General features: G+C 38.5%; 1 protein-coding gene across 1 annotated transcript in view; it reads left to right on the top strand.

The window, feature by feature from the left end:
- The first annotated feature begins 4,333 nt into the window (after nt 1-4,333).
- The window catches only part of LOC307184305 (uncharacterized protein), a 247,185-nt gene continuing 230,981 nt past the window's right edge, over nt 4,334-20,537 (top strand). The window contains exon 1 of the mRNA XM_079917681.1: nt 4,334-4,707. The gene's annotated coding sequence lies outside the window, so the exon portion shown is untranslated. The remainder of the gene's footprint in view (nt 4,708-20,537) is intronic.

Consider the following 20,537-nt stretch of genomic DNA (forward strand, 5'->3'; position numbering starts at 1 on the left):
GAGTCTGTCATACAGAGTGAAGTAAGTCAGAAAGAGAAAAACAAATACCGTATTCTAACACATATATATGGAATCTAAAAAAACAAGAAGAAAATGGTCATGAAGAACCTAGGGGCAGGACATGAATAAAGATGCAGACCTACTAGAAAATGGACTTGAGGAAATGGGGAGGGGGAAGGGTAAGCTGGGACAAACTGAGAGAGTGGCATGGACATATATATACTACCAAATGTAAAACTGATATCTAGTGGGAAGCAGCCGCATAGCACAGGGCGGTAAGCTCGCTGCTTTGTGACCACGTTAGAGGGGTGGGATAGGGAGGGTGGGAGGGAGGGAGATGCAAGAGAGAAGATATATGGGGATATATGTATATGTATAGCTGATTTACTTTGTTATAAAGCAGAAACTAACACACCACTGTAAAGCATTTATACTCCAATAAAGATGTTAAAAATATAAATATTCTTGCTTCTTTTCCGCCACCGTATCCTGGTGAGGGTGTGCAACTTGCTAAACATAGAATCTAAACCTTTCCTGATAAAATGTAAAATCTTAGTTCCCATATTCAAAGCAAAACTGAATGCCTTCTCTACTCTTGTGTTTTTGGTCTGGTGAGATTCTCAATTAATGGCATAACTTTAGAGCAGCATTTCCCAAACTGTGTTCCAACAAAAGTTAATAGATGTTCTATTAATGTTGTATGATATATTCTCCCTTGGAAATGCACACCTCACATGAGCGTATAAAAACCTATCATATGTCCTGAAGTGAATTACATTTTAAAACTTTACTTAACCTAGTCAAATTTACTATATATTTTTAAGGATTAGATTGTTTTGATGATAGAGCAGGAACAAACTTCAGGGATTTATTTACAGGCATGCAATTGTATGGAGAAACCATCATAAATGCTTATTGAACTTGCGTACCCTTTTCCTCAGTATTCTACCAAGGCCTTCCAGGGTGGATGCACTGGAACACAGCAAGCAGCCTTGGAGAAATTTGGAAAGGATGGTAAGGCAACATTCAAGCATCCACTATCACAGCAAACAGAAGAGTCACCGTTAAAATGGCCACCTATGGGGATGACCTAAGGCTTCAACTAACAAAGATCATCTCCTAAAGCAACTAAAAATTACAGTCATTAGATTTTTATGGCTGGTCAAAGCATTGATTCTAAAAGGCCTATTAAAAATGTAGTTATTTGAAATGGAAGGGACAATATATCAGAAGGGTAGGTTGATGTATGAACATGCAAAATGAGATTGCTATATTCCAACATTTCTTTAACAATCATTTAATAAAATGTTTCAGTGAAGAATAGGCCATCCAAACAAAGAGTCTTGTGGGTATTTACCTTATTCAAGTAAAATGGAGAGAATTACAGAGGATACATTTTTAAATTGGCTTTTAAAAAATCTTACATGCCATAAAATATACACTTCTAAAGTGTACGATTCAGTGGTTTTTAGTATATTAACAAAGTTATGTAACTATAACTAAAATCTGATTCCAGACATTTCCCTCACCCCCAGAAGAATCCTTATGCCCATTTGCAATCACTCCAAATTCCCTCTGCTCCCAGACTCTGGAAACCATTAGTCTTTCTCTTTCTATGGATTTGCCTCTTCTGGACATTTCATAGAAATGGAATCTTGCAATATGTGCCTTTATGTGTCTGGCTTCTTTCACTTAGCATAATGTTTTCAAGATTCATCCATGTTAATAGTGTGTATTAATAGTTCATTCCTCTTTCTGGCTGAATAATATTCCATTGTATGGATACACCACATTTTATTTATCCTTCATCAGCTGATGGACATTTGGCTCATTTATATTTTTTGAAAATTATGAATAATGTTGCTATAAACATTCCTGTATAAGCTTTTGTGTAGTCATATGTTTCAGTTCTCTTGGGTATATACCTAGAAATGGCATTTCTGGATCAAATTGTAACTCTATGTCTAAATTTTTGACAAACTGCTAAAGTGCTTTCCAAAGTGGCTGTACCGTTTTGCTTTCGCACTAACGGTGTAAGAGGGTCCCAATTTTTCCATATCCATGCAAACATTTTTTTTGGTCCATCTTTTTGATTCTAGCCATCTTAGTGGGTAAGAAATGTTATCTTATTGTGGTTTTGATTTGCATTTCCCTAATGGCTAATGATGTTGAGCATTTTTACCTGTGCTTATTGGCTGTATGTTTGTCTTCTTTGGAGAAATGTCTATTTAGGTTCTTTGCCCATTTTGAATTTGGGTTATATGCCTTTTTGTTGTTGAGCTATTCATATATTCTGTATACTAGTCCCTTATCAGATATGATTTACAAATATTATTGATATCTCCCATTCTGTGGATTGTCTTTTCACTTTCTTGATAGTGTCCTTTGAATCATAAATGCATTCATTAAAAATTTTCTCTTCCTTATAATTTTTTAATTGAAGTATAGTTTCTGTATAATATTATACATTATAGGTGTACAATATTGTGATTAACAATTTTTAAAGGTTATACTCCATTTATAGTTATTATAAAATATTGGCTATTTTCCCTGTGTTGTACAGTATATCCTTATAGGTTATTATTATTATTTTTTAATTAATTAATTAATTTATTTTTGGTTGCTACTCTTCATTGCAGTGCGCAGGCCTCTCACTGCGGTGGCTTCTGTTGTTGTGGAGCATGGGCTCTAGGCACGCGGGCTTCAGTAGTTGTGGCATGCGGGCTCAATAGTTGTGGATTGCAGGCTCTAGAGCGCAGGCTCAGTAGTTGTGGCACACGGGCTTAGTTGCTCCGTGGCATGTGGGATCTTCCCAAACCGGGGCTCAAATCCGTGTCCCCTGCATTGGCAGGCAGATTCTTAACCACTGCGTCACCAGGGAAGTCCCTCCTTGTAGCTTATTTTATACCTTATTTATAGTTTGTACCTCTTACTCCTCTACCCCTTCATGCCCCTCCCCCCTTCCCTCTCCCCACTGATAACCACTAGTTTGTTCTCTATATTTGTGAGCCAAATGCATTCATTTTTATATCAGCTATCTTAGAATTGAAAACTTGGAGGCAGTGGCTAACAGTGAATGAAAATTTAACAGATACAAATAAAATAAATGTCCAAGAACATATTATTCTATGGGACTCTTTTCATTTCTTTAAATTCAACTAGCTAGAATTATTTGCTAAATATTTTCCCATTCAAATTTTTGGAATGAAGGATTTGCCTTTTGAATAGAATTCTTAACTTCATTGTAAAGAACATGATGTTCTTGCCTTCATGCTTTCTCATAAAACTGCCTCTTTATTGTACCCTTTGCTTAATGAGTAGGAAGAGACCTTGGAACAAGTTTATTTCATGGTGAGGCACAAAGATACAATAGATGAGTGATAGTGCAGCTCACATACACAGTTTCCCAAACATTGCAGGTGAAAACTTTCCTGACTCTTCTTTCTCAACCATGTCTCAATGAGAATGGAACAAGTCGAGGATGAGCAAAATCTTAAAGCAACAAGAGGTTCCAAAAACAGTATCAGGGACTCACTTTCAGTTTGGAAAGTAATGTTTCCCCTGGATATCTAGTGGGATATCTTTGTAATAATTATAATGATAGTGGCAAAATACTTGGTATTTTTTATGGAATGTGTCCTATACATACATTAATCCAGTTAACCCTGTGAAGTAGATATTTTAAGTATCTCCACTCTCAGATGAGGAAACTAATTTTTAGAGGTTAAATAAATTGCCTTAGATTGCACAACTACTTAATGGTCAAACCATGAAATCCCTTTCAAAGAGGGGTTTAAAAGGGAGAACCTTGGTTCTATACTGAAAATGCCAAAGGCAATCAACTTCTACTACAGGCCTCTGCTGATTATTTGATTTCTAAGGCAGCCTTCTTACCGTAAAAGTCTGGCCACCTATGACTGTTTCCATTGTCTGTTCAGGGTTGGGATGATGATGTGTGTGGATTTTGATGAGGAGGATAATAACAGCAACATCAGTAACAATAATAACTTCTTTGAGCATCTCCACTGGCCAGGTACATTCCCTTTGTCACCATAAATTTCTGCAACAGTATTCTAAGGTAAGACATTTATAACCAGTTTACCAATGAAGAAACTGAGGTGTACAGTGGGCTATGACTACTTTGGGGTTATGCAGTGGCAGAACTGAGAATGAAACTAGTTTTATTTGACTTTGAAATACTGGCCATCATTACCTGAAGGTTTAGGACCTTTTTTGACCAATCTGTCACCATCTTTTAGTTATCAGTGGCTCCCTTAGATGGGCATCACACTGGATTTACATTGTATATGAGAACAGAGAAATGACATATAAATTTAGCAGAATGTAATTAATTTTACAGTCAAAATAAGCCAAGAGGAAAACAAGTCCCAGTAGTTACCTATTGGTTGCCTGGCAGTTTCTCCTCTTTGCACCAACTAATAGCCCTGATTGCCACATGGAGCCCTGTGGATATGGGGAGGTGACACAGCTGGGGAGTATAAATCATGCTTGATCTAATCCAATCAGGAAACTGTTTTTCCCGGATGCAGTAACTGGCTCACAGGTGACCTGATCTTGTCCAATCAGAATGAATTTATGACTTTTCCTGGGGATGCTGGGAAAAATGCTCTTGTCTGGTGTGAGGGGGAACAGCCTCAAACTACTGCAGCCATTTTTGTTTACACAAGGAAGTCATCCGGAGGACTGGTAAGTAGAACTGAGGAACTGGGAGCTTTGTTGAGAATTGCACCTAGTCTCAATGCCATCATGAACTATCATGCTGGAAGCTTGGTCAGGCTCTGGGCCTTTGAGGCCTGTGAATCAATAAGTTCCCTTTATCTGTTCTTCCATTTTTTTTTTTTTTTTTGCGGTACGCCGGCCTCTCACTGCTGTGGCTTCTCCCGCCGCGGAGCAAAGGCTCTGACGCGCAGGCCCAGCGGCCACGGCCCACAGGCCCAGCCACTCCGCGGCACGCGGGACCCTCCCGGACCGGGGCACGAACTCGAGCCCCCTGCACCGGCAGGCGGACCCCCAACCACCGCGCCACCAGGGAAGGCCTGTTCATCCATTTTGAAATGGTTTCCTAATGCTTGCAACATGTCTATACTGATGCCACCTTCTTCTGATCCCACTTGCTGGCCCCAGGATTCACATTTCCTTTTGTTCATATGACATCTTGTCTTACTAGTCTGTATTTCATGTATCATCAGGTTTTTTTTTTAACCTGTACTACTATAAGCTGCTTATTGCCTTGTCATGCCCTCAAAGAATATTAGTTGCATTAAGAGGAAACATGCCGCTTTCCAAATTATATTTCACATAAGTGATACATACTACCTGTTTAAGATTTTTAAAGGGTAGAGAAAATAAAATCAAGTTTAGAAGCAGAGGCGCTTGATGTCTACATAAGTTTTCTTATTTAGTAGCAATAAACTATCTAGCTGAGTAGCAAAGAAATTCAATGCCTGTCAGTGATGTTTTTACTTGGCATTATTATTAAAACTCTCACATTGCCATTCAGTTAGCTACTCTGCAAAGCAGACTGTTGTACACTGAAAATGAGCAGTCAAGTGCAAAGAAAAGGTGTGGGTGAGTGTGTGTGTTGTTAATTTCACACTCACAAACAAAATCAATATTGTGATATAGTTAACCAATTTCTAACAAATAAGTGTATTTTGAAATATTCAACAAATTTAGCTCATCAGCCTATGTGCCTCTCAATTAAAGGTGTTAAATATTTTTATTAATGAGGAACTCTTTATACTGGCAGAAATGTGAAGATCCCCACTCTCACAGTAATATGGTTTAGTAGCTATTATGCAAGAAGGTAATTTTGAATGATATTGGACTGTATGTAAATCTAATAGAAAATTTAAATAATTTATAACAATCACAAATTTGAGGATATATGGCACTTAAGGGGTGTATATGCAGGTAGGTACAGGTTGGTTAGAAGTTGGGGAAAGTAGCTATTAAACTCAAATGTCCAGGGTGAAGAATAGCTGAGCCATAGCTTTCCAATGATCAATTTTGAATGGATTTATGAGAGAAATGACCCTGTAAGAGATTTGAGATTAATGGCAAAGAGTGACTTAGTGGTTTTGAGAGAGAAGTTTGTTATAGGTCCTTGGTATTTCATTGAAAAATGAAATGAAATGAATGAATGAAATGAATGATGAATAGATTACAGTGTGTATAGATAGATATGTCTGAGATAAGGTTGAGGTGACATGAGTCATCTGAGTGGGAAAAAAAATAAGACTATAAACTCCCTGACTCCATTTTCCTTTTCATTTCCTTGGCTGAGACATTATTAGTTACCTTTAATTCCCAAGTTGTTTTGGCTTCTATGATGTTGTTCTTTTGCACCATGATCCTATGAACTCTCGTATATGCTATTGTTTTCTAATTAACATTGGAAAATAAAGAAATCTCTAGATGTGAGAAGAGTTAGGAAACTCAGAAGATGATTGCATATCATCTGTGCTTTTTGAATGTTAAAGAGTGGAGGGAAAGAAAACTGTTTAATGGCATCATAAGAATTTGTTCTTTTGGAGCTAATCCAAAACAGTTTCAGGCATGGCTATGTAGAGATGTGATTTATAATTCAATTTAGAGGCTATATAACATACCAGTTTAAAATAGGCGATCTGAAGTAAGAGCAGTTCAGTCACTTCAGTCTCTCACTTCAGGGATACAGTCTCTGACCCTTAAAAACTGTGTGACCTTGAACTTGCTACTCAACCTTTTTATGCCTCAATTTTGCAGCATGGAGTTATTTGAGAATTCAATGAGATAATTTATATAAAACACTTGGAATAGTGTCTGGAACTTCGAAAGTTTCAACTAATGTTTGTTGTTTTTATGATTCTTTCTCATTAATGAGGTATTACCAGTGTTATTCTACATTGCAAAATATGTATGTCAGCTTTTTTATTTGCATAAAACGGTTCACTGGTTCATCAGCATTAATTCTCAATAAATCTAACCACTGACTGTTAATACACATTTAATCATTATTGTGAGTGGGTAAAAATATGACTTCAGACATTGACCTAGTGCATGAAGTAAATCTATTCATTTAAAGTTGTCAAACTTTCCTGACCAAATTTTTAGTTAGAATCATCAGAATTGGAACATATTCTTAGAAAAAGCATGGAATAGCAAGCTACCTTCCACATATCTCTAAACTCTGAACTTTCCAGCCATTATGCATTTTGACTCTGATGATCTCTGAAGACAGAAAAAAAAATTAGCTGTTTTTCGCATGCTGTTCAGAATGAAGTCTTACACCACAAGCAAAAACAATTACTCATAAATGAGTGACAACGTAGTGGCCTTACAATATTAAGGAAATGATAACTTTTTTTTTAACTGTAGGTGAATTAGGATCAATATTCTTGGTCAAGCTTGAGATAATTTCCAAAGTATTGCAGTATAGAGAAGGCAAATATTGATTGAAACAAAGAACACAGCCTCAGAAAATCCTGCAGTGATTAATTTAAATGCTTTATATTTGAACAATGGAATAAGTATCATTGAAGTTAATTGGCAGTCAATACATTCTATGCAGTACAGCCCAATTGATTATGCACCCAACAACAAAATGTCTAATTGTATAAATGCACAGTATCCTTTATTAACATTAATGCCCTTTCCACCTATCTATTTGCACTATGTACAATGTGTAATATTGTATTAATCATTAATAAATTGTACTGATTGCATCAGTCATTAATTAATCATTAATCACTCTCAAACAATAGAATTTTAATATTCTCATTGCACAGTTTGAAAAGCCCATATGTACAACTCACAATCATGTCACTCTGAAGTTGGGCAATGAATCTATTGTAGACGCTTTTACTGAAGTTCATAAAATTTAGGTAACTTTCTTTAAAGTCAAATAGAGTTTATCAGTGGCCAGAGATGACAACAGATTTCTGTGAAATTATGGCATCACAGAGTCACACATCCAATTCAACTACAATTCTTTTATGTCAAATCTTACCAGAGACATTGAGTTTTGAGAATTTTGGTGTAGGATGACCTAGAACTTGGCGTAAGTATATGGTACAGATCATGTTTGGGGTTAACAAGACCTTTGTAGTGGCTCTTGTTGATCACTTTCATTTGCCAAGTTGCTTGTTGGAGCATTTCTTGTACTGACCCAAGGATGGAGAAATAAACACACATTTATCTCATGCAAAGGTTTATATAACCAACTCTAAATGTACAAATTGCAAAGAGCACAGAGTTAATTAAAATTCTCAGGTGATCCTTAGGTCTCATATATGTTTTGGCTTATTCCTCTTCCAAATTTTTGCAAAGTTACAAAGGTAAAACAAAAGGGATTGACATATATCACTATGACCTTTCTCTCTACACATTGATGAGCAAGATAATAAACAGTGAAACAGAAAGAGTAGGCAGCAGAAGGGAAAAAAAGGGTTCAAGGTCATCTGCTTATACATTAGGTTTAGTATAATCATGAGTTGACTGCTTTTGGATAATTACTTTCCAAATTAGATGAGGGCAATGAGTCCAATTTTTATTTCTGAAAAAACTGAACACCCCCCTCATTCCCCATAATTCGCATAATACATGCCCTTCCAAAGTGGCCTGATTACCTTACACTGAATTGTTCCATTGGTAAAGAAGCTTTCGTTGCTTTTGGGCACAAAGGCAGACATGATGAGAGAATGTGGGCTGGTACTTATAAAATGCAGCTGTGCCTTGAGTACACACTGAGCAAAGAATACTACAATAGACCCTCTTTCCTAAACTGACTTATACTTAGGAGACACCAGGCCAAACAAATAGGGAAAAGACAGAAGAAAAGGTTGCTATCAAATGTACTAAACATTTCTCTACAAAAGTCAATGTTAAAATCTGAGTTAGTGAAAATCAGAGGTGGAGATTCTGAAACGAAGAGAATAATAGAGAATAGAGATGATTTTGCTGATTTTCTTTTTCTTCACATTCTGTTCAACTTGTTTGTAAGGGCTGCATTTTTGTAATGGGTTTTTGTAATGTGTCTATTGTGAAGTGTGTGTGTGGGGGGTAGTATTGTATGTGGGTGGTGTTTGTTGTCGTTACGTGTGTGTATGAGCAGTGGTTGATGATATGTGCATGTGTGGTGGTTGATAGTGTGTATGCTTGTTGTTGTGTGTGAGAATGGTGATTAGTGTGCCTGTGTGGGAGGAGCTGTTGTTGTAGTTGTTGTGTGTATGTTTGGTGGGAAGGATGGGTTTAGCCTTTGTCCAGGAAGGCCACTGAATTAATATTTGGCCATTTGAACAAATGAAACTTTGGCATCCTTAGTTTATGGGGAAGCAGAGTTCAATGCTGAGATGCTGGCTCTTTGTTCAAGTCTTTATTGCTCACCAGTGCCAGGGCCAGTGAGATTCTATAGCAAGTGCTGAGGAAGTCCTGAGCCTCCTTCAAAAGCCCCCCACCCCCACCCCCACTTGAACTCTGATTGTTAGGGAGCTTTCCACCCCCATCCGCCAACTGAAAATCTTTTTAGTCTGCTTTAGGAGGAGACAGTGAATGAATGAGAATGGAGTAAGAGGGAGAGAAAGCGAGAGGGAGAGAAGAGAAAGTTAGGGAGAGAACAAGAGAGCTGTCTCCACTACTGTTGAGATTTGTGTGGCTCTGACATCCCTAGGACAATCTTGACTTTTTCCCTGTGGGGATTCTCCTTGACCATGGGAGTAGTCTGGGTTCCAGGGCTGACAGAATATCTCTGGCGGCACCTCTTGGATTATTTGCAACTTCTATAAATTAGCCTAGGACTAACTGACGTGGTGCTGGGTGGCGTCACAAACTTTCAAAGAACAACCTTTTAACGAACCTCATTGGAGACAAAATTAAACTTTTCAACCATTGACTAAAAAGCCCTGCAAAACTCAAACCCCTAATTCATACTAGACCACAATATCCCCCTTTGGACACATAATAATCTTCCTTCCTTAGATTATTTTTTTATACAAGCAAGTGGAAATGGGGAGGATATCCCTACTTTTTGTTATCTGGTATGTATGCAAGGTGACTCTGCTTCAGTAATTGCAATAGCCAGAGAAGAATGATTGCTTGTTTGATTCTGTAATTGTGTTTTGTCCTCAGAGGTGTATCCCAAAAAATCAATGTCAACTGGCTTTAGAGGTAATGTTTTTAATGGGCCTGCTGCTGCCAGGTTTCCCCGGGTTGCTTAACCAATGTCTCTGCACCAGTGATAGAAGCACTGACTTCAGTAGCCTGGTTCTGAGCAGACCATCTCAGGGGCTCAAATGCTTACAGAGGCCAGACAGATACTATAAATGGGTGGAGCACTTAGGTATACTACAATAGGGAATATGGGGGGCTGTGTGAAGCTGGGGAGTGTATCTCATACACAGGAGGGAGGCAGCTGCTACCTGTCCCAGTCAGTTGTTGCCCTGAGGGAATGAGACCTCTGTGATGTGGGAACATCTCTTACAGTTTCTCTCCATATCTGTATAAGAAACAGACTAAATTGGGGTCACGTACAGGTAGACCTGAATGGGTCACCCTGAAGAAAAAGATTAGGGAATCTTCTGATATTAAAATCTCTCAAGGAGGACCAAATTAGTTTCCTAGGGCTGCCATAACAAACTACCACAAACTGGGTAGCTTAACCTGCAGAAGTTAATTTTTTTTGCAGTCTGAAGACTGGAAGTCCAAGATCAAGGTGTTTGCAGTTGGGTTGCTTCTGAGGCATCTCTCCTTAGCTTGCAGATGGCCAACTTCTCACTGTGTCCTGACATGGCCTTTTCTCTGTGCTCAAGCATCCCTGGAGCTCTAACTTCCATTTGTGTGTTCAAATTTCCTCTTCTTATAAGGATACCAGTCAGGTTGGATTAGGGCCAATCCTAGTGATCTCATTTTAACTTAATCACCTCTTTAAAGGCCCTATCTTCAAATACTGTCACACTCGGAGGTACTGGGGGTAGGACTTCAATTTAGAAATTTTGAGGGGACACAATTCGCCCATAACAAAGCAGCACCCCACAGTCTGGGGTCTGCAGAGGCAGGCAGCTGGGGCATCTGCATCCCATTTTCCACATTCAGACTAGTAGACAAGTATGTATTATAAACAAGGAGTGAACAATTCCAGCATCACATATGCAGTGACTTAATTAATGGTTTAAGCTTATTCCTAGACTAGAATCACCAAAGAAACTTGTGATTAATACAGATTATAAAGGCTTGCTAGAGAGAGTGTGGAAATACTTGACTCCTGCAACAGAGTTAACTTTTTCATGATTGTAAGCTTTATTCCATTCTGGAGATGGCATTGCCCTTAAACAGTTAGTAATCGGTACTTCAGTGCCTTCCGGCATTTGTTACCAAGTGCGGCTCCTATTCTCTAAAAGTATCTGTGGTGAGAAATGGTGGTTTATGCTCTCTGTCTGCGTGTCGCCACAAACTTAAAAGTAAATAAATGCTTAGCCTTCCAGATAAAGACTCCCACATTGATGATGAGAACAGTTGTACAGACTGATTTTTCCGGTAAGTCTAGATGAATTTACCTCCTGCGGAAAAAAAAAGCAGAGTACAAATTGAATATCCTAAGGATGTGCTTGAAACTCTTCACTTAAAAAAGAAGTGCATGTGCTTTTTGTTGGGTGGGATGAAAACCAACAATATTGATCTGGTAATTTAAGAATTTGGCACTGAATGTTCTCTCTTCATATTTCTATAACTTCACTTGGTTACTGGATGAATCAAAATGCTGTGTAGGTACTGAAGCACTTTTGCAGCCCTATGGGTAGAACATCAAAATATGGTATCATATCTGGAGACCTAGAAATTAGAGTCTTTTGGAAAAGTCAGAGGTAACAGACATCTGGGATACTTGACCTAAGCTATCCTCATTAATTTCTCCACTTAAAATTTTGGAATTGGGTCTCAGAGGATTTAGTTCATCCCTATTGGATGTTAGGGGATAGAAAAACAGGGTTTTCAGGGGGTGACATATTTGGGTCATGTGCATCCCAAGGCAGAGAAAGCCTGTCTGCTCAGAAGGAGAAGAAAAAAGGAGGCAAAGCAAGAGAAGAGGAATGGAAGTATCTCACTTCCAGGGCAATGGTGAATGTAACGACAGTTCCTAACTCCCTATTCCTTGTTTCCTTTCCCGGTGTGGATCAGGTGTATTTTCTGCCCTTTGGGTTCAATGAAATATCCATTTATCTTTCTATATCCCACATAAATAAAAACAGTAATTAATTGTGAAAATCATCATCATCCAATTCTGAATAACCATCCTAAATCTTTCAGTTTCTTTCTATGACTTTGCCTTTGTAGTCAATTGTGGTTTTTTCTTTCAGTTTATACTCTCTCCAATTTTTCAAGAAGCAAATATGATCATTTTTACCCCCTGGTTTCTATTACTAATGATCAGATTTTTTATAGTTTAGAAGTTTTATTTCTGAAATAAAACTGGGAGCCAAGTATGCTAATTTTAATGCTGTGGTATTTAACACACTGATGGTCCATATTAGAGCCTCAATAAATACCTGTGGACTGGTTCATTTTGACTTCTTTTCTAAGTCCTTCATATGGCTCAAAGCTTTGTGTTATTGGGTAATACAATGTGTCCTGGCTTCTAGGTGGGTATTGACCTGCTCTGTGCTGTGAAATGACTATGTTAGAATTGGTGCAACAAATCTATCAACTGCCTGAATTCAGATACTGTCAATATATTTCAAATTTCTTATCTTTTATCTGCTGTGGAGGATTGATAAATAATCCAGTCCAGAGAAATTTAGGACTAGATGAAGATTCATTTTCTTGGGTAAGATGTGGGATGATGTGCTGTTTAATTAATGGTATAGTTTGGATCTCTTGTGTGTCTCTAAAATCACCAGGTGTATAGTAAATTGGATAATCAGGAACAGGCCTAAAGTATACTGGCTATTGCTGTCAAGTGTAAAGCCCATGGGATTTTTAACACCAGAAATGTAGTCAGATGCACTTTTCCTTTGGAAGAAAACACTCTCTGAGATTACTGTGATTTGGTAGTTTTGCCTTCAGCTCTAGAAGCTGCTGCCAGGTAATTAGTGGTACATCCTTAGGGCAGCCCCTGCATAGCTGCTACATGTACTTTAGCCAAGAATCTAGCGTCCTTACTGCCTTTATTTGTTCTTTTTACAAAAGGAAATTATAACCTTGTATTTATATAATTAAAAGTGGGGTATGCACAACAATGTGAATGTGATTAACACTACTGAACTGTACATTTAAAAATGGTTAAGATGGTAAATTTTATTTTATGCTTACCACAACTAAAAATAAGAAAAATTAAAAAGTGGTTTGTGATCTTATTTATGGTTTTCTAGAGGCCACAGGCAAGTGCCTACATAGGCTAAAATGGTCCCTTTGGTTTTAAATTTATATTAAATGTTTTCTTGAATTAACACTATCCAGCCATTTACCTTGAATGTTAAATACTTTCAGACATCTCATAAATACCCCTGCATTCCTCCTGTCTGCTTTCCTTCCATGAACATTTATTGAACATTCATGTATCTGGAATGAAAGGGATGAGAAGCAGGATTTGCTCTCTGCCCTCAAGGAGGTGCAGATTGCTTAAGATGACTGACAAGGAAAGACAAAAATTTGAAGACAGATGTGTGTTGTATATGATGTTTAGGAAATCCTGGAGGGGCATCCAGCCACATCTTCAGTGGGGGTAGAGGGTGGCATGCAAGGCTTACCAGAGGAGGCAGAGTCTGAACCGAGTCAGGAAGAGTGGGTAGAGGGGAGCTCGATGAAGAATGGAGAGCAGGGCATTGCAGACAGAGGAACGACATCTAAGAAGGGGAGGAACATGCAGGCACATGAAATGCTGCAAGGAATTTTATATCTTTGGTGACTCGTGTTTGTGTGAGAAGGGGTTGAGAAGAAGTTAGAGAAGGTGGGAAAGTGGCAAGAAATGAGGCCAGAGATATAGACAGGGTCAGACCCTTGTGCACCATGCCCCAAAATTTAAGCCTCACTTAAATGTTTGGGGTAGAACCAGAGAAGGAGTTTGAATAGAAATGACATCAAATTTGTGGTTTAGAAAAATCACCTTGACAGAGTTGTGGGAATGGATTAAAATGGAAGAAACTGGATGACCTTCCAGTAATTCAGGTGAGAAATAACAAAGGTATGAACTAAAGCTGTGGGGCTGGAAGAGAGGGGAGGAAGTTGAGCAAAAAAGAAGATGATTGAATAGGAGAGGAGTGGGGGGGAAGAAGGAAGCGTCAAGAATGAATAGCTCTTTGAGTGATACACTGAAGATTTGTGCATTTCAGTATATGAAGTTCCTCAAAGTTACTTAAGTTCTTAATAATAGGCATGCTCAAGTGTTTAGGGGTGAAGTGTCTGATGTCTGTAAGCTACTTTGAAATAAGATGGACTGATGGAAGGCTAGATGGATTGATATGTGATAAAGCAACTATAGCACAGGTAGAGTAGAATCTAGGTTTGTAAGTATTCACAGTATAGTTCTTTCAATTTTTTCTAGAAGACATAATTTTCAGAATAAAATATAGGGGGGAAAATGTTGCTCCTAAGTTACTTTATGCAGTGTAGAGAAGTTATAATATGCTTTACTATGTAAGAAAAATGCAATATAATTCAAGTTGCCAAGACTATACCCAATAACTGAAGGCCCCATCACATACACTACTTCTATAATATATAGCATTTCTACACTATGGCCATATTAATAAGCTAATGGATATTTTACTTCAGTCTGTTTTTTGTGTGTGTATGTGTGAGCCATATATTCCCCCGCACCCAGTAGCTAGTACAGTGGCAGCAAATAGCCAGAAAAATCATGCATTGCTCTAGATATCAATAGATAACATTATAAAATATTGTTTACCCCAGAATATGTTATTCCCCTTAGAAACTAGTGTAATTGACTTTGGGTACTGTGTGTGAAATGAGGGGAATAAAGTATATTTTTAAAAATATTTATTTATTTAGGCTGCCCTGGGTCTTAATTGCAGACGCAGGATCTTCGTTGCAGCAGGATCTTTTTTAGTTGCAGCACGCGGACTCAGTTGAGGCACACATGCAGGACCTAGTTCCCCAACCAGGGATTGAACCCAGCCTCTCTGCATTGGGAACACAGAGTCTTACCCACTGGACCACCAAGGAAGTCCCGAGGGGAATAAAGTAGTTTTGAAAAACAAACACACAAACAAAGAACTTCCTGATTCATTGTGTCACAAGGGCAGTGATTGTTCCCATAAGCAAGGTAGAGAATCTGGGGAGAAGAGTGGATTTGGGGTAAGGGGGCACAGGCAGAGAGGATTATTTTAGGTTTGGAAATACTGAATCTGAGGTGTCGCTGACAGCTGGACATAATGGTTTTGGAACTCAGAGGAAAGTTCTGTGCTGAAGGGGAGGAATATAGCCAGATGGTCACATAGATGAGATCCTGGGAGGATGGGTAGAGTATAAGAAAAGATGACCAAGATTAGAATTCTGAGGAACATTCGAAGGGACAGGGAAGTTGAATTTTCCCAGGAGACTTGGAAGGCATATACAGATAGGTAGGAGGAAAATGCAGGAGAAAGAGAGAGCATGGGGGGAGGGAAGAGGTAGAGGAGAGAGGAGAGGGGAGAAGGGGTGGGGAGGGGGAGAGAGAGAGAGAGAGAGAGAGAGAGAATGAGAATACACAGATCTGAGAGGAAAGAGCAAATCACGAGGAAGGAATGGCCAACAATGTCAAGTGGTTGCCTGAGGTCAAGGCTAAGGAGTAAACTACTGGGTATGGTGGTTCTAAATGATTAGAAACCATGGTGAGAGCAGTTCCAGTGAAGAGGTGGATTCAGAAGCTGGATTATAGCACAATAAAGAGTTAAGGGGGTTAGAATTTGGATTCAGCAAGTGTAGATTGTTCTTTAAAGAAGTCTGGCTTTGATGGGTTGAGATAATTTACATACAGATAATATCACGACTCATTATGTCTAAAGGGGAAAATCCTTGGAAATAGATTAAACAAACAGAAGAGGAATTGGTAATAATTGAGGCCAAGTGCCTGACTGGCTGTGAGGGGAATGAACCCAGAGGCCAGGCGGAGAGTCTAGACCAGGATGTGGTAGGGAGACCTCCCTGTCCTTCCACTGAGATGAGGGAAAGGAGGCGATGGTGGGTGTGAATAAATTCCTTTTCTGGGTGGGGGATGAGGGCAAGCAGGAAAGTGAAGAAGCTCTAGTTACTGGCATTGATAGGGAGAGTGGTAGATCAGTACTTATGAAGATGGTTTGGAATTAACTGTTATGGAATTGTGAGCAAGATAGAATAGAGACCTGGAAAGCAATGCCAGGCCATCAGAAGGCAAGGTTTGGTAGTTTTCTCCAGGGGTTCTTAGTTAATTAGATGTAAGAAGCGTCTCTCTGAACTGCTCATCAGCCCTCAGCTGCCTTCTGCTTTGGTTTTAAACCTCATCACAGAGTGTATCTGCAGATAGTACCGTCTCTTTTGTAAAGGGCTAAACATCATCTACCTGTACAACTTACAACAAATAAACAACAAAAAATGAGATTAAACGTGTTTTCCCCCAAAACCTAATATGAAATATCGTTCTTTTTAATAATGTTGGAATCATAATTAGATTGACCCACATACCAACATGACCATGAAAGCTGGACATGGCCTAGTATTTATCTTATATTTTATAACTCGTCTTCTTGGGAAGGCATCATATTCTGCTACTGCAAGCCTGAATGTTCTTCTATGGCAAGACAGAAGGTGCCAAGTCTAACCCTGTTCCCTAGATCTTACATATTCAGGTGGTAGGCAAGATTTCATAGCTTTAAATCAAGATCTCACTATTCACATTTTAGTTTTCCATGGACTAACTAGCAACCCAGTGTTCTTCTTTCTGGAAAAATTACCTCCAGTCCTAATCTCTGCTTTCTCAAATATGGTTGCAGGGTAGAAATCAACTCAACGGTGGGGTCATCCTCTGGTGTGTAGCTTCCTGTGTGAATCCTAGAGGCTTCATTTTGACACCTTGCCTCTCATGTGGTTTTCATCTCAACCTCAATTTCAGCTGCAAATCCTTCTCAGGAAGTGAGAAACTTCCTAGCTTCTTCAGTGGCCATCTCCCCGGCTGCTCCTGGTGGCATCAGTGCTGCCTCTTCCCTGAGTCACTGCACTCAAGTGACCAAACTCTTTGGAGTCTCAATTAAGTCTGGTTTCCCACAGAATAAGATTAGTAAATGCTTCAGAGACAGTTTGTGAAATATTGAGTCAATTCTGAACCTAAACTGAAAATAATTTCTTATTTCATCTTGATTTTGAAAATTTAATGCCATATAGATCTTCAGTTGAGGTCACTCATTTCATAAGTTCCAGTTCCCTGCCTTCTGCTTACTCAGAAGTGCCCCTCAGGGTCCCAGTCAGCACATATTTATCAAGAACCTACTCGAGCTTGTCACTGGTGATAAAGAGGTGGATAAATCACAGTACCTGTCATCAGAGGCACTCAAAGTTTGGTAAGAGACAGGCTAGTAGTTAACATATAGCAGCAACTCTCCAAACATAGTGTACAGAATAATCAATTGAAAGCCTAGATAAGGGAGATTTTTTTCTGTAGACCTGCCAAAGAATCTGCATTTTTAATAAGTGTGTAGGAGTGGGTGGTCTGGGGAATGGTGGAGGTGAGTCTGATACAGATGGCTTGAGAATCACACTTGGAAAAACACTGCAAGACAATAGTATAAGTGTTACAATAAAGGTATTTATCCTGGATGCTCTGGGAGCCAAGGAGGAGCTGACTGACTCCGCCAAGGGAAGTTGAGGGTAGAGAGGCTGAGGGAAGGAGGTTTTATTGGATTGCTACACTGTCTCCTTTCACATGATCTGTGAGATCTGTGAATCAAATAAATCTCCTTGTCTTTGGCCCTTTGTCTCTAAAACCTCTCCTAAAGTATTTTCTACTTGATTTATAGTGCGTACCCTTTTCTCTTATATATGTTTTTATGTTTTCTTTTAACTAAACAAGTTACACCGTCTGCAACTTCATGGGTTTCATGTGTCTTTTTCCATTTCTAGACATGTTATAATTTAAGTAGCAGTTTCCTCCAGAGCTGAGTTTCCCATTCTTAGCTACTTATTTCTGAATTTCACTTACTGCATATGCTTTTTTTTTTTTTGCCTTTAGCAAACAAGCTCTTTTCCTTAACCCCAAACTGAAAATATAACCCTTACCTTACCCAGACATTGAATGTACTGTTTGCTTCTATCAGTTTAAAAGGAAGGTGTGGGCTATTGTTGTTGTTGTTTTTTTTAATGATGTAATCAGAATTTTTATTTATTTATTCTATTTATTTATTTTTGGCTGTGTTGGGTCTTCATGTCTGCACGCCGGCTTTCTCTAGTTGCGGTGAGCGGGGGCTACTCTTCCTTGTGGTGTGCAGGCTTCTCATTGCAGTGGCTTCTCTTGTTGCGGAGCATGCTCTAGGCGTGTGGGCTTCAGTAGTTGTGGCTCGTGGGCTCTAGAGCGCAGGCTCAGTAGTTATGGCACACGGGCTTAGTTGCTCTTCGGCATGTTGGATCTTCCCGAACCAGGGCTTGAACCCATGTCCCCTGCATTGGCAGGCGGATTCTTAACCACTGCGCCACCAGGGAAGTCCCTGGGCTATTGTCTTGTGAAGGTTATCACAGGATAACTTAGCATCATTACATTTGTGTTTATGAATTTACACTTTGATGTGGAGAGAGTAAGAAATGTATCACAAGCAAATCTTTACGCAGTTAGTCTCAAACAAGCCATTACTGAGAAATGAGAAAAAATATCAAGCTGTAGAATATTTTCCTTTTTTTATATCCAAGTATTATTTCCTTCATATTGAAATGTTGAACTATGGAAACAAGAGTTGTGTTTTATTGGCAAAGAGGAGGGATGTGGAAAAGTTGTGGCAATCATTTTTTGAAAGAAACTCCTATGGACTGAATTGTGTTTCTCTAAATTCATATGTTGAAGCTCTAACCCCCCAGTGTGACTGTATTTGGAGAAAGGGCTTTTAGGAAGTAATTAAGGTTAAATGAGGTCCCAAAGCGGGGTGTGTGTGGGGGTCCTAATATGATAGAATTGGTGACCTTATAAGAAGAGGAAAAGAAATAGATTCTCTCCATGCGTATGCACTGAGGAGAGGCCATGTGAGTATGCAGTGACAAGGCTGAGGTCTGCAATCCAGGAAACAAACTCTCACTAGAACCCAGCCATGCTGACACCCTGATTTCAAACTTGTAGCTTCCAGATCTATGAGAAAATACATTTCTGTGGTTTAAGCCACCCAGTCTGTGGTATTTTGTTATGGTAGCCTGAGTTAATACAGAAGACACGCTTGACAGCATGAAAGTCTGTGGTTCTGGGTTCTAGTTCTGATTCTACTACCCTTAGTTCTTGTGGCTCTAGAAGTTTCATAAGACCTCAGTTTCCTCTTTGCAGAATGAAGGAGTAAAACTGACTCTTAAGATATTATTTGATTTTGAAATCTTTGATTCTAATTACATGAAATTAACTGCTTTGTGAAGATCATATAACATTGAGCCTGAAGCAGCTTTCAAGGCCTTTTTGCCTAACTCTCATTTAGTGGAAGAGGAACTCAGGCCCCAGTAGATTGTGACATGACTTTCCCAATGTCACAGTGATACTCCTGGCAATGCCTGGAAGTGTAGTCTCCTGTTTGTTCCTCTTCCTTTTACACTACTGAGTGAGTTGTCAGCTATTAAATAGGAATAGGTTTTCTTTCATGGACCTATTTCATTGGGAAAATGTTAATAAGTTGGAAAATACTAAGCTTTTCAGAATGAACTTTTTAAAAATTGTTTTATTGTGATTTATCATGAAAATATTCTGTAAGTGTTTTCTTTTAAAGTTATCTATTATTGCATTTAAGTATTTCTCTCTAAATGTTTATTAATTGATACTAATATGCATATATGGTAATATTTTATTTAAAATTTGTTTTTTCAAAATAACATGATATGGTAAATAATAAAATTATACAGATGTGTTTATGATGGAAAGTAACAGTTTCTCAATCAAAATTCTCCATTCCCAATTATTCTCCAAAAAGGCAAAATCATGCTGTTACTTTTCAGATTTCTTTTGAAGATTAGCTTGACAACGTTAGAGAATGTGCTTATTCCTGTACTCTTCCATAAATCAATAAACCAGATTCATAGACATCCTATTAAGAAACTTGAGGTAATAACTAACTTACATTACTCTCCCATCCTCATCTCCCATGCTAAAATTTGATATTAATATTATTTTTAGTTTTTCTAAACCTTTTAATTTTTAAATAATATCATAAGACATCTTTTGGCAGAATTTTTTGATTCCTTGTTTTGTAAAATGAGTACGTCTAAGTAGTAGGACCCCTGCTTGTTTCTCACTTTTCCTTTCCTATTTCTACATCTTCCTATCAGCTACTCTTGCTTTTACATGGTCAAGGTTAACATTTACCTTCCATTCTGCAACCACAAATGTGTCATCTCTG

This window comes from Stenella coeruleoalba, assembly GCF_951394435.1.
Source record: "Stenella coeruleoalba genome assembly, chromosome: 3".
NCBI classification, from domain to species: domain Eukaryota; kingdom Metazoa; phylum Chordata; class Mammalia; order Artiodactyla; family Delphinidae; genus Stenella; species Stenella coeruleoalba.